Genomic DNA, 15,565 nt, shown 5'->3' with positions numbered 1-15,565 from the left:
AAAGAGATTCTGAGGAGAACACTGCATTATCACAGAGTTACTGTGATACGGAAGGAAGTCATTCAGCCCATCAGGTTCACTTCTAACCCAATAGGTTTATGTCATTTTAAGTCAAATTCACTTTGAAATCATGCATCTCCAAATTCACCAACCCTTATTAGCAGCAAGCTCCGAGTCATCGGCATTCACTGGTGTAAAAAAACTGTTGCTTATATTCCTCTCCCCTCCCCACCATATGTCTTGTCTAATTACCTTAAATCTGTGTCCCCTAATCTTTAGAGTCATAGAGAGCTACAATACATCACATCCACACTGGTCAAAAGCAACCACCTAAATATTCTGTACCTTGTGGAATGAGCTAATAAGAACAGCTTTCCTTTGTCTACTTTATTTAAGTCTGTGACAATCTGGTCCACCTTGATCAAATATCTCCTCAATCTCCTTTGCTTCAAGGTAAACAATGCCAGGGTCCCCAGAAAAACAGGGAATTACTGGAGAAACTCAGCAGGTCTGGCTGCATCTGTGCAGAGAGAAACCATGTTCATGTTTCAAGTCTAAGATGACTGTTCTTAGAGTCATCCAGGACTGGAAACATTAACTCTAATCCTCTCTCCACAGACTCTGTCAGACCTGCTGAGTTTTTTCAGCATTCTTGGTGTTTGTTTCCGATTTTCAACATTCATAGTATTTTACTTTTATTCAGGTTCCCCGATGTTAATCTCCCAGCCATGGAACTATTCTGGTAATCTACACCCTCACAAGAACCGTGCTCCCCACAACCCACATTGTTCCTAAAAGTGTACTGACCAGAGTGGATGTGATGTTTGAGTTGTGACCTTATCGAAGTATCAGACAAGTTCAATGTCATGTCCCTGCCATTGTATTCAATACTTTTTTCCATGGAGTGCCGAAGGCTTAGGGGTGACCACATAGAAGTTTATAAAATCATGAGGGGAATGGATAGGGTGATTAGTCAAGGTCTCTTTCCAAGAGGGGAGACTCTAAAACTGGACTGTATAGGTTTAAGGTGAGAGGGGAAAGATTTAAAAAAGGAACCGAGGTGAAACTTTTTCACGCAGATGGTGGTGTGTGTATGGAGCAAGTTGCCAGAGAAGGCAGTGCAGGCTGGTAGAATTATAACATTTAAAAGGTATCTGGATGGGTACCTGAATAGGAGGAGTTTAAAGAGGGATATGGGCCAAATGCTGGCAAATGGGACTAAGTCAGGTTAGGATGTCCAGTGTTGCGAAGCTAGGTATGGTATTTGTGGATTGGAAGGCAGGACGTGAGAACTTATTTGCACAATGACGGCAGGGGTTGGGGGGGGGGGGGGGGCGCGGCGATGTGGAAAATGTGTGGTCCCTTTAAAAGATGATGATCTTTTTAGGCTTAAAATATGTCTGCAGGCAGCAGCAGATGCACACAGAGTTCTTGAAATTGAAATGTTGTATCAAAAGGCCATACTGTTAACAGGCAAAACAGCATTTTTATCAAGACAATAGGTTTTTGAATTTAGCCAATTAATTTAAACCAGGCTCGAGATACCAGAGCCCAATTAAGTTTAAAAGTAATGGTTCTGACAACCTCAGACCAATCCTATTGTAAGAAATTAATAGGTCATCAAGGGTATAAAAGAAGAGGGCATTTGAAAATCAGTGTGAGAGTCAACTGTCATCTGCCAAGAGAACAGCTCTCAGCTACAAAACAAATAATCACTGGCTCTCACAGAAATCTCTAAACTCTGCGGAAGCACCATCTAAATAAAGGTACTTTGGCAGTCTTAGCTAATAGTCCTGAAATGAATTCGATGAAGGAAAGTGTTCCTGACTACAGAACAAAGGAGAAGGCAAAGAACTTCCAGAAGGCTTACCTTGGCTGTAATATTGAGAGACAAAGTTTTAGTTTATTTTTCTTATTACTTTGGTTTATATTGGCGAGATTTATATATATTACAACAGCATACCATTAGAATTTTGTTTTATTCAGGAATAGTTAGTAGCTAGGGAATTGTTTAGTTTGTTAGTAGTTCTGTTATGTTTTTCACTGTTAGAGTTAGATAATTTGTTACTTGTTGCTTATAAAGTCAGTATCAGGGATGTCTTTCATTAATCCACTCCTTTTCAACAGATTGCTTGGGGGGGGGGCGGGGGGGCGGAGTTGAGAGGCACATTATACCACTTTTCACACCTCCTTTAACAGTATATGAGGCAAGGTGAGCTTCTCAGCAGAAATTGCTGGAAAAGCTCAGCAGGTCCGGCAGCATCTGTGGAGAGAAATCAGTTTGGGGTTTTCTAAGACAAATCCTTACCACAGCTCATAGCTGGTACATTTGGTAGATTTTCTGCCACTGTTCTCTTTCCTGATACAATTTAAAGTCTGCTTGACCAAGTGTGGCAGATGAAAATCACATGGTCATCTAACCAGGGAGAAACTTATTGTAAACGAGATGTACTTTATTGCAAGGTAGCAACTTGGTACAAGCTATATTGGTGCAATAGACATTCTTACAGAGACGGAAGGGGATCTTAGTGTTAGGTCTTACTCCTTGAGGCCCTGTGTATAAGGCCATAATCGAGTGGTGCTCAGTGCACTTCATCACTTCATGGAGCATGTGCAACATTAAAAGGTGATCATTGCTTTTGGCATTTGGATAAAAGACCAGACACGTACAGTTGAAGACAAATATTCAGCTCACATTTGTAGTAAGTGTCAGAAGTTGTATGACACCAGGTTATAGTTCAGCAGGTTTATTTGAAACCATAAGCTTCCAGAGCGCTGCTCCTTTGTCAGGCAATTTCTGACCTTGTCCATCCCAGTCCAACACTGGCACCACCACATCACGTATAGTAACAGGATAGCATCTCTGAGAGGGTTGAGGATTTGCCCTCACACATTATTCCCACAAATCCAGGTCCATATTTCTTTTGTATGAAAACAATGGTCTGGGATCAGGCTGACTGTGCATTTAACTTTTGGAATTGCATTTTCTGATCTCAATCCTATTTCAAAACAAAGTATATTAAGGTGAGGTCCAGATTTAAATTAAAATACTGCTCCAAGGCTTTCAAATATGTATCCATTTTTATTCACCAGATCTAACTCAGTGTGAAATCCATTGTTCTGTTAATGCAAGGAAATCAGCGAAACAAATATCCATAAACAAAACAAACATACCAGTTGAAAAATTCAAATTAACAACCTTTCAGTTTGAGGTGCTTAAACGATGCAACTGATCTCTAATTTCAGGACACATTCTATAGGCCTAAATTCTGTGATATTTCAGTCTGCAATGTCATATTATTGTACTGTAGTAACCACATTACTAGGAGTGAAATTGTCTAATTCATACCTTTTGCATGACTGAAGCATGAGACAAGATTGACACTTATATCACTTTTATTTCAACTTTTAATCCAGAGCTTGTTTTTCAGTTTGGTCCACTACTACTGCCATTTTGTTTTTGCTTCATTGAGAAGTGGGTTCCCAGATTCCTTGTGGATTGTGAGGTAAATTAGTTTGTGGTCATTTGCCCACGTGAGACCAATTTTCCTGGCTTCTCTCCCTCTTGCAGCATGGACTATTTATGCTTGGAAGCTCCATCTAATGGAAGAGCCAAACATACAGAAATATCATCTAAGGCACATGTCTCTTTTTGACAATCCAGGATCTGACCGAATACTGTGACCCACTGCATGGTCACGTCACATTCTGTTGGAGCATCTAGAACAACGACATGCTACACAAAAGGCTTTGTTTGCTGTCAGAATAGGTTTGACAACATGTTAACCATGTTTCTCTCTCTCCACAGATGCTATCAGACCTGCTGAGTTTCTCCAGTACTTTCTATCTTTGTTTCAGATCACCAGCATCCACAATTTTTTGTTTGTTTTATGCCACATATTCAGTCTTTAAACATTGTACAATTTTTAGGAGTTGGACAGAGCACTTGGGACTAAAGGGTTCAAAGGCTTTTTTGGGAAAAGCAGAAACAGACTACTGAGTTGGATGATGCCGTGATCATGATGAATGGTGGAACAGGCCTGAAGGGCCAAATGGCCTATTCCTGCTCTGATATTCTGTAATTGTTTGTAGATAAGATGCATGTCACAACAACCTGTAAGTGCATGAACTGCTGAAACAGTACAGTAACTAAAAAAATTCAGAATGTTATCAGTCCTGAGGAAAGAACACAGAGCTGAAAAGTTAATTCTGGTCCTTTCTCCACAGATGCTTCCAGACCCGCTAGCATTTTCTGTTGATATTTCATGGCATTTCAATGTTTTGGTTTTTTAAGTTATGGAGATGTCAGCCTTGCTACCCAGAGTAACATTTGTTGACCATCAGTAATTGCCCTTGAGAAGGTGGTGATGAGCTGCCGCTTGAACCATCACTATCCATGGGGTCTGGGTCAACCATGGTGCTGTTAGGGAGGGGGTTCCAGAATTTTGACTCAACAAGTCAGGATGGTGAGTGGCTTGGAGGGGAACTTGCTTGTGGTGGTGTTCCCATATGTCTGCTGCCCTTGTCCTTCCAGGTGGAAGTGATTGTGGGTTTGAAAGGTGCTATTGAAGGAGCCTTGTTGAATTTCTGCAGTGCATCTTTTTGATGGTACACACTGTTGCTTCTGACCGTCAGTGGTGAAGGCAGTGAATGTTGAAGGTGGTGGTGGGATGGGCTGCTAATCAAGTGGGCTGCTTTGTCCTGGATGGTGTCAAGCATCTTGAGTGTTGTTGGAGCTGCTGTCATCCAGGCAAGTGGGGAGTATTCCATCATACTCCTGACTTGTGCCTTGTAGATGACAGATAGGCTTTTGGGGGTCAGGAGGTCAATTACTCGGCAGTGTTCCTAAGTTTCTGACCTACACTTGTAGGCACTGTGTTTATATGGCTGGTCCAGTTGTGTTTCTGCCTCATGATAACATTCAGGATGTTGACAATCATGTTGATAGCCAAGGGCAGATGGTTAGATTCCCTCTTGTTGGAGATAGATTTTTCTGACTGTTTGTGCCAAAGTTTCATATTTCAAAGGTTGATATCAGTGTTGTAGCTGTACTGGAACTTCTTAGGGAAGAATACAGCTAGTTCGAGAGTACAATTCTTCAATACTATTACCAGAACATTGTCAGGACCCATAGCCTTTGCAGTTTCTGATCCCCACAATTATTTCTTAATATCAGATAGAGTGAAGCTGAAAATGAGCATTTGTGATGCTGGGCTTCTCCAGCCGAGGCTGAAATGTAACATTCACTCAGCATGCCTGACTGAAGATCATTGCAAATGCTTCAGCCTTATCTTGTGCACTGAAGCTGGGCTCCCAGTGTTGAGGGTAGGGATATTGCTGGAGCCTTCTCCTCCAATTTGTTATTAAATTGTCCATCCCATTCACAACTGGATGTGGCAGAAATGGAGAGTTATTTATGCTGATGGGAATGCAAGTAGTCCCGTTTGGTAGCTTTCCAAGATTGACACCTCATTTTCAGGTAGGACTGGAGCTACTCTCCTGCACTTTTCATCGAACCAGGATTGATCTTCCGGCTTGATGGTAATGGTTGAGTGGGGGTTATGCAGGGCCAACTCGGTTTAATAAGATTCTGCAGCTGTTAAAGGACTTTTCCTCACAGACAAACAGTCTCAAGTTACTTGATTTGTTTGAAATCTATTCCGTTTAGCACGGTGATTGTGCTACACAATACAGTGGACGGTATTCTTAATTTGAGGCAGAACTTCATTACCGCAAAGACTCTGCAGTGGTCTCTCTTACCAGTACTGGCACAGACTACTGAGGAGGAGGCTAGGTTGGTTGCCTCACCACTTAGTCACCGAATCCTGAAGTCACTAGCTCCTGTACCACTTGAGTTAACTGCTGGAAATTTGGATCACTTTTAAAACTGACTTATTTTAGTATCTCATACTTTATATTTCCAGTGTAGTTTGAGACCTCATTTAACTGAGCTTCTGTAGTAACTAGCATTCTACAAATGTAAACAAATGATTGATTGGGTACCACACTACCCCATTATTGATGCTGTGCTTGGGGAAAGATGACATTTTGGTCCTAGAAGGAATGAATACCAATCTTCAAATGGGGGTGAGCAAGGGGACAATGATCATCCTGGCATCATGGGTAGCTGCCTGTGGTCATTGACCAAATAGATCCAGAAAGGTGACATAGCATTGATGGCCAGCCCCCCCACAATACATTGCATCAACAGGGGTAGGCAGGAAGAGAGAGGGAGAGGATCTAGGGGAACAAGTCACCACCTTTTTGGGAGAAGACCAGGAGCTCCACTACATCAGTCTGAGGTAAGGACAAAGACTGTTCCCAAAGACTGAGAAGGATCAGGGACGGACACCTCCGTACTGAAAACCATACAAGTCCAAGTCCATTACCTTTCCTTCCCCATCCTCCAGAAGAGTTTCAGCATCAGTCAAGCATTCTCACCTGTAACAGCTCATGTATTTCCTTTCTCTGACCAATTAAATATTGCACTGTGTCTCAACTGCTGCTTCTTAACAAACTCCATAAAGTTTTTGAGAACTCCTGACCAATGGTCGACTGAATATCTTAGGTCACTGTGATCACAAGATTCCAAATCTAACAGCCTTTCACAGAGGTCATCTCTGCTTATGACATCTCTTGATGTGCCACAGGAGCTCCTGAAGCAATATCTGACAAACTAGTTGCAGGAGCAGATGGCAGCTGGGATGGTGAAAGGACTGAACCGTGTCTGAATCGGTTTAGTTTCAGAGATCTGTCTACCTGTGTCAGAAAATTATTCAATGAGTTCCCATCCAACATCTTCTCAGGCAGAGAGTTCCAAAGTCTCTCAACCCTCAGGGAGAATAAATCCACTCATCTCGATTGTAAATGAGTGGCCACCAATAATTAAAGAGTGTCCCTAAATCTGCACTCACCCTCAAGTAGAAAAATCTGTTCCAAATCTTGTCAAGATCATTCAGGACCTGATGAACTTCAATCAAATCACCCCTCACTCTCTCTTCGAAACTCCAGTGAAAAGAGGCCCAGTCTGCCCAACCTTTCCTCATAAAACAACCCACTCATTCCAGGTACCAATCTAATAAACATCCTCTGAACTACCCTAAATTTATTTAAATCCATCCTTAAGTAAGGAGACCAAAACTGCACACAGTATTTATGATGTGGTCTCACCAATGTCCTCTATAACTGAAATCTAACACTGTTAGTTTTAGGTTCTGTTCCTTTCCTTGATTTATTTGCATTGAGACAACTAAAGGTACTGGAACATCATGTTTGTCATAGCAATAAAAAAAATCACATGAATATTTCAGCAAACTATGACAGCTACTCATTTAAATATTAAACAAAACTTGGAATAATTAATGTCAAGCATTGTAGCCTGACTGCCAAATTCATGAATTCCAGTATTTCACAGTGATTGTTAAATACAAAGAAAGATACTGAATTATCCATACTGTGAAAAGCTTTGAGAATAAGGCTAAGCTAAAGAACCAATCAATAACTAGCTACATTAAAGTGTTTGTGCAGTCTATCAATGGCATCATGCTAAAAGGCTTCCACTCAAAGACCACAGGCCAGAGAAAAGCACATCAGTTTGAATTAGTTTACTTTTGCATGCTTGCTGATCTTTTTCCTCTTTTAAATATGATAAAATTGACAAGTCTAGTGCTACACGATACATAAGCTGCGAATATATTCCTGTGACTGAGGACTGACTGAATCTCAATGTTTTGAGCAGTGTTGCTGCCAACGGTAAGCAGACCAGTTATGACTGAATACCACTTCAGGGCTGGTTTTGTTTTTACATTTTTCTTTGTTCATGGAATGTAGACAATTTTGGCAAGGCCAGTATTTATTGTTCGTCATAAATTGGTCTTCAGAAAGTGGTGGTGAGCCACTTTCTTGAACCACTGCAGTCATTGTAATGTAATGACCCAACACCCACAGTTCTGTTACAATTGGAGTTCCAAGATTCTGAACCAACAAAGAACAAACGATCTAGCTCCAAGTTGGAATGGTGTGTAACTTGTTCAGAAGCATTGACATGACACACAGAGTTAACTTCAATGAGCATCATTTTCAGGTTTCTGCTCACATCTTCATGGTTGGGTTCTGCTTCTGAGCAGGGTACTCACAGGGAAATCACAGGTGATCTAATGCAGGTGACCACACATGTAGCTCCTTCAGTTCTGTACGACAGTCACCATGATACCAAAGTTGATAGATTAAAGGGACCATATACAGAGGCTGGAACACAAACCCACTGCTGTCTTTCATCAATGCAGTAGTTAAGTTAATCTGCAACTCTGAAGGAATGGCAGATGGTCCCTCTGAATCCAGAAACCAAGATGACCTAATCTGGATCTAAAAAGTGGACTCAACCTTTTCTTTTGTTTTGACCATGATTTGGACATTGAGAAATTGATGTTAAACCTGCTGACAGCAGCAATGCATTCATCCAGAATAATTTATTTATTGAAAACAGTCTGCTTGGAAATATGAAGGGAAGAAAGCTACACAGAACATTGCCCTGAATTACTTGGGAGGGCACTTTCCACCTTTTGTAGAAACCAATTTATTTTAATGCATTTTTTCAAAAAGTTTCATTTAAACAAACCGTGTGATGATATCAACATTTTTATATTTGGTTTTATTTCACCATTAGATGTAATACATAGGTCAAAACACTGAAACAACTCAAGTGTTTTATATTCTGCTGCAAAATCAATACATCACAAAAATCAGTTGGAGTACAATATTGAAAATGAAATGTTGCCATATTTAAGATGTTCATGAGATATTTTAGGTTATTTACGTGTGTTTCCACAAATTTAAGATCTGTTTTGAATATTCGTTCATCTTAGCAATAAAACACAGTGGGAAAACACTAAATCATCAATGAATATTATCCTCTAAATACACTTTTCAAATAAAATCTGAGCAGCTACAAAAGCCCTTGCATGTTTGTTTTTTGACTAAGTAACGGAGTAATTTCTATGTTTCCAGTGATTCATCAAATAAACACAGCTCGTATAAATCTAATCAAGATAGAGTCACGAGCTGTTCTGTTCATGCTCTTTGCAGTAGCTCAAAGCTGCCATGAGGTGGTGGGAGATGTACATTTCACTGATCAATGTACTGAACTCCCAAGACAGCATGGATTCTGTACACCTTTTTTAATCTAAATAAAAGAAGAATGATAACAGTGTTTCTTTGGCAAAGGCATTGCATATGGAACGACAATTGTTCTGAATGTCTTGGTTGACTTCTGTGGAATACACTGTCTCAGCTAATGAGATCTGCAAAGAATCAGTTTGAAATAAACAAGTGGCACTTTACTGTCAAGTAAAAGCATTTAATCAAGCCTTTGTCATTTTCCCCGCTACTACAGGATTATAGATTAGTAGCAGCAAACACTGAATATCATACTATGCCTACTGCACGTTCATAAATGAACCAAAAAATGTGAATTCTAAACCATCAATTTGAGCCTGTGAAATGTGTCCTCAAACATGGACTGTCCAATGGATTGTGTATTATTTGTGGATTCTGTTCTCCGCTGCGGAATAGGCACTTAACTAATAAGATTGCAAGAAGATGGCATAACATTAGTATGATGCTTGACAATTGAGCAAATAAAGTTTCACTACAGACAAATAGTTGGGATTTGCAAAATTGTTATCAGTTATTTATATTCTAAAACTGCACTAATCTCTGGATCGATCAAGATTTTATTTCCAGAGCTTATCCGTTAGTCTTCTGACAAATCTCACAATACTTCACATGAATGTTGTCAACTATCAAAATGCTCTGTGCATTTCAGCATAAAATCTGTGAACATGCTAACTGGTTCTGACATAAACATGCCACGTTAGTCAGTAACACCTTAACAATTAACCATACATACATTTAATTATCACATTTTTCAAGGTGTATGCTCTAAGTCTCAGTTATTGACTTTCTGTGAATGATGCAAGTTAAACGATTTATGCAACTGGACAAAAAAGGTACAAAGTTAAAATACAGAAGCGGAAACCAAAGAAAAGTCATTGTTTGAACTGGTCATGCTTTGCATTAAGATAAAAAGCACCACATATTTGATTTTCTAAGTTTCTAATCGTCTCATTTTGCTTCAATAACACGCTGAAAATCACAGGGCAATGTGGCTTATGTTGGATTATCGATGAGGAACAAGTTAGACCATAAAGCCATAAAAGATGTAGCAGCATAAACAGGCCATTCAGTCCATCAAGTTTGCTCCACAATTCAATGAGGTCATGATTGATCTGATAATCCTTAACTCCACTTTCCTGTCTTTTTGCCATAACTCTTGATTCCCTTACAGATTAAAAATTGGTCTATCTCAGTCCTGACAGTACTTACTGAACCAGCCATAGCAGCCTTATGTGGTAAATAATTCCACTGATTCACTACCCCCAGAGAAATTCTTCTTCAACTCTGTCTTAAGTGTGTGACTCCTAATTCTGAGATTATGCCCTGTGGTCCTAGACTCTTCTGTAAAGGGAAACAATCTTTCCGCATCTACCCTGCCATATCCCCGGAGAATCATGTACATGTCAATAATGTCACCAGACGTTCTTGTAAGCTCCAACAAGTGCACCATGTAGTGCTGAGTATGATGCTTGAGACTCAAATATTTCACTACTACGTAGTTTAGCAATTAGTCACATAGAAAATGGACAGCCCTGAAATTGCTAAACTCCTGAGCTGCTCCATTTTTTCACTTTGCAGTTCAACCTGCACTAGTTACAGTAAAATAAAATTGATTATAGATTGGTAGATATCAGGGAAAAATTAATCAATAGGCATTTCCATATAATGATGGTACCTCACATGTGTTTAGTACAAAAGATAATGATATCATTTTAAAATAGTGACTATAACATACAGATGGGAAGAAAAGAGATTGGTTTGTTGACTATATACTTAATCTCATTAACTGTGGTACTATAGGGCCATTAATTCAAATAAATGCTTGGTGAGCCTACATTTATTTAAATACAACTCAACTGAACCATCAAACCAAATCTGCTTCCCCTTTCACCAACATTAAAATACCCAATGGACATATAAACACCACACGGCAGTCTTGTTAGAATCATTGGAAGCTAATTTCTCTCATTCTCCTGAAAATAACCATAGACAATTAGCTCAACCTCAACTTACTGAAAGCTAACACTCTTTCCAGGTAAAACAGTGGTTTACTTATATTTCCTTTGAGCTAGTGGATGGTACTCATTGCTCACAGCGTTGTTTATTCTGCATTGAGGAGGCCAATCACAGACTGGGTGACTGCTTTGCAGAATACACCTGCTAGTGCAGCAAGCATGATATCAACTTTTCTCCACTTGCCAGCTTAATTCGCCATCTTTCTCTCATGTTCACAATCCTGTTCTCGATCTCCTGCAGTATTCCGGAGAATTTCATTGTAAACTGAAGAATCTAAACCTCCTCTTCCAACTATGCATTTTACAGACGTTGCTGGAAAAGCCCATAAGGTCTGGCAGCATCTGTGAAGAAACAATCAGAGTGTACGTTTCGGTTCCGGTGACCTTTCCTCAGAACTGTTGGTAACTAGGAAAATGTCAGTTTATGTGCAGAAGATAGGGAAGGGAACAGAGTAGGGAGTAAACGATAGGATAAAGGATAGAGCCCAAAGATAGAGAAAAGCAGTTAGATAGACAAAGGAGTTGATAGCGATCTGGCTAGGAGGGTGAATAGCTGTTAATGGGGACTGTTAGTGACTAACAATAAGCTTGCTGCAGTGTTCCAGCAAAGCTCAGTGCAAGCTGGAATAACAACACCTCATTTTCCGCTTGGGAACCCTGCAGCTCTCTGGACTCAATATCGAGTTCAATAATTTTAGGGCCTAAACTCTCCCATGTCCTAGACCCCTACCCCATACACCAGGCCTTGTTACCATAGAGCCTGCCATTACGCACTACCTATTATTAATAGGTAACTGTCCCCATTAACAGCTATTCACCCTCCTAGCCAGATTGCTATCAACTCCTTTGTCTATCCAACTGCTCTTCTCTCTCTTTGGGCTTTATTTTTATCCTATTGTTTACTTCCTCCCCATCCCCCTCCTATCTTCTGCACATAAACCGGTGTTTTCGTAGCTACAATCCGTTCTCAGAAAGGGGTACCAGATCTGAAATGTTAACTCTGATTTTTTTTCTTCACAGATGCTGCCAGATCTGCTAAGCTTTTCCAGCAACTTGTGTTTTTGTTCCTGATTTACAGCATCCACGGTTCTTTCAGTTATTTTTATGCATTTTACAGCCTTCAGTACTCAACGTTGAGATCCAGAACTTCACGGCCTTGAATTCTATTCTTCATTTTGATGTTTCTCCCTACTTCCAGATACCCACGCCAAATACCAGTCTCAATCTCATTTTACTTCCAGACGAATCTATCACTTATTCTGCTATTAACACCTACTCTGGACCAATAATTTCTTGTATTTACGACAACCATGCCCATTCCCTTTCTGCATGGTTCCATGACATCTTTGACAAAGATGGAACCTCCCTTACCCTCTAACCTATCCCCGGTCTTGTTCTACCCATCCCTCCGCCTTTTTTTAAGCAAATCCAAACTTACCACATTTCGAACTTATCTTCAGTTTTGAAGAAGTCATATGAACAAACGATACCAGATGTGTTGAGTTTTTTTTCCAGGACTGTCTGTTTTTATCTGAGATTTCCAATATCTGCAGTACTGTGCTTTATTGGTACTGAGAGCTTTCGTCGTCAGCGCTGCTCAGTCTTCACTTGTTGACACATCCCATTGCACCACGTGCTTAGTCCAAATTAACACCATCTGACACCAGTATTATTGCACTCTTATTTGAAGTTGATGAAAATTGTCTCAAATATCTGAATGGAGAAAATGTGTCATGACGAACAGTGAAGGAGTTTACAAGCAGTCATGATGTCGCTCATCAGATCCACTCAGAGGAAACTGAAGTTTCTTCACAGTCATGATGCTGCTGAAAGCCAACAGTTGACCTTTGTTCAGAGATAGCAAGAACTGCAGATGCTGGAGTCAGAGATAACACAGTGTGGAGCTGGAGGAACACAGCAGGCCAGGCAGCATCAGAGGAGCAGGAAAGTTTATGTTTTGGGTCGGGACCCTTCTTCAGAAGTAATCCTCCAATTCATCTTTGTTCCCCTTAATTGAAGGGTTAAAAATAAGGGGACATAACTTGAAGGTGAAAGGCAGTAAGTTTATATAGGATTTGAGGAAACAGTTTTTCCACCCAGAGGGTGGTGGGGGTCTGGAATGCACTGCTTGGGAGGGTAGTTGAAGCAGGAACTCTCACAGCCTTTAAAAAAGTACTTGGATGAACAGTTAGATTTCATAACATTCGAGACTATGGGCAAAGTAGGACTACTGTAGATTTAGTGTATTTTTGGTGGTACAGAATCAATGGGTCAAAGGCCCTCTTCTTTACAGTATGATTCTATTATTCCATTAAATGATCAGCACAGCTAAACTATTTGGTGATAATGAAAAGTTATTGCGCTAAAACATTAATCAATCCTCTCTCTCTGCAGAGGCTGCCTGACCTGCTGAGCATTTCCAGCATTTTCTGTAGTCATTATGCTGGAGGATGATGCTCTGCTTAGAAAAGAGCAGACAGCTGATATGCACAGCAAGAGGCACACTGTTTGGTATAGGTGTTTGATCATCCATCTGCACTGCATAGTGAAAGAGGAGGAATACAAATTCAAGTTAAACAAAAACTGTTTTGTCGCTACTCCCTGAACCTGTAATCATCAAGCTGACTATCATGCCGTATCACACCTTGATTATTTTTTTCCTGGTGGGTATCTCTACAAAGAAACAGAAACTGACATTTTGCATGTATTAATCCCACATTCAATGTGCACAGGCACATTGTGTCATGCTACAGTCACACAAGACAAGCCCTTCACCTTGGAGCCTACTCTTAAGGAACACAAATGCCTTTATTTTAATTTCTTGCTACAATTTTTCACAAGGACCAGAATCTTATGCAGCACAATATTACCAACACTATATACCTTCAGAATAAAACTGAAGGTAAGCATAGGCATGTTGTATCACTTTGTTCCTGGATTCATTTGTCTGTGGTTTTGCTTTTGAGAGGTAATGCCTACAAAGTCACAGCAGGGTTAAAAAAAAACACATCATAAACCAGCAGACATGAGAATGCAGATATCATCATAGAAACGGAATATCTAAAAAGTAAAGAATCAAATTGCAGTAAAAACTAACATTTATAGTCAGAAAGCTTACACAGAAGACACAAAGAATCTTTTCAATTGGATTTGTTTGTGATCATTTTTTTTTGCTTCCAGTTGATGGAGCAGACAATGAGTGTCCTATGGTTTTAAGATTCTACAAAAGGTGGAATATACAAACATATATATAGACATACATGTATGTATACACATACATACAGACTTGCACACAAATATACACACAGACATATGCATTCTCATACACACACTTACAAACATTTAGTAAATAACACATTGAATCACAGTTCAATTCCAAGTTAATTCTGTTTGTATGAGAATTTTTAAATCACACCAGTAGGAATGCTGAAACACATTACTGGTTTTACATCTTATAACACATACCAATGAAATTCAAGACGCAGACATGCACACTGTTGTGATCTGGGCTCTGGAGAAAGTCTTCCCCCACTAACAGCAGTGCTTTCAAACAGTTTCATTGCCAATATCTGCACCTTCCTCAGCATCAATAATGATTTAGCTGCATTCTGACCGCACTCTGGAGCAGATCATCTTTTTTCAACATTTTCTAAGTCATTTCATAAAAGTATCTTAGCTGAAGAAAGGAGTTGACAATTCAATCACAATAAGTTACTTCCGACCCCCCCCCCCCCCCGCCCCGCGCCACCTTACAGGATTAGATTTAATTAGTATACATCTTAAATGCAGACAGATACATCAATTACATATTTCTTTGCAGTTCCATTTGTCAAAGAGCAGCCTAATCTATATGTCACCCATTTGCTACAAACGCTGCCTATTCTCGTGGATGGGTTTGGCCCCTTAATTCTGCAGGAGATGTCTCCTCGCTCGCTGGAGCTTGACACATTCCCAGTCTTACCCAGATCTCATTAAAACCGAGAGAGAGAGAACGACCAAGGCTCATGTGAATAACGTGCAAGAATTCCCACATCTCACCCGAAAGGGGAGCGTGATCGGATTCCTACTGGAACTATAACCAGCATTTCGAAATTTTCCTGTTTCCCCGCTCCCCCCAAATTATTCAATTCATCCTAAAGCCCTTCATGTCCCGGTCTAGTACCCGAACTGGAAACGTTGCACTAAACAGTCTCTGCTCTTCACAGCCAGCAGGACCCAGTGGGAAAGGGAATACTGAGGAAGGGAGGGGATACTGAGGGGGGGAGGGATAGCAAGGTGGAAGTTTCACTCCCTACAGCTCCATCAGAAGGAGCTTCTGGAGCGCTCTCCCCGCATTGCACTGACACCCTCCTCACACACACACACACACACACACA

The 15,565-nt window shown here is 40.3% G+C and overlaps 1 protein-coding gene across 3 annotated transcripts in view; it reads right to left on the bottom strand.

The window, feature by feature from the left end:
- Positions 1–15,565, bottom strand: part of LOC109927670 (cadherin-18-like) — a 578,296-nt gene that overhangs the window by 561,653 nt on the left and 1,078 nt on the right. The window lies entirely within an intron of this gene.

The sequence above is a fragment of the Rhincodon typus genome, chromosome 2 (genome assembly GCF_021869965.1).
Source record: "Rhincodon typus isolate 14 chromosome 2, sRhiTyp1.1, whole genome shotgun sequence".
NCBI classification, from domain to species: Eukaryota; Metazoa; Chordata; class Chondrichthyes; order Orectolobiformes; family Rhincodontidae; genus Rhincodon; species Rhincodon typus.
The sequence above is the reverse complement of the archived record's forward strand: the minus strand, read 5'-3'. Positions and strand labels throughout refer to the sequence as shown.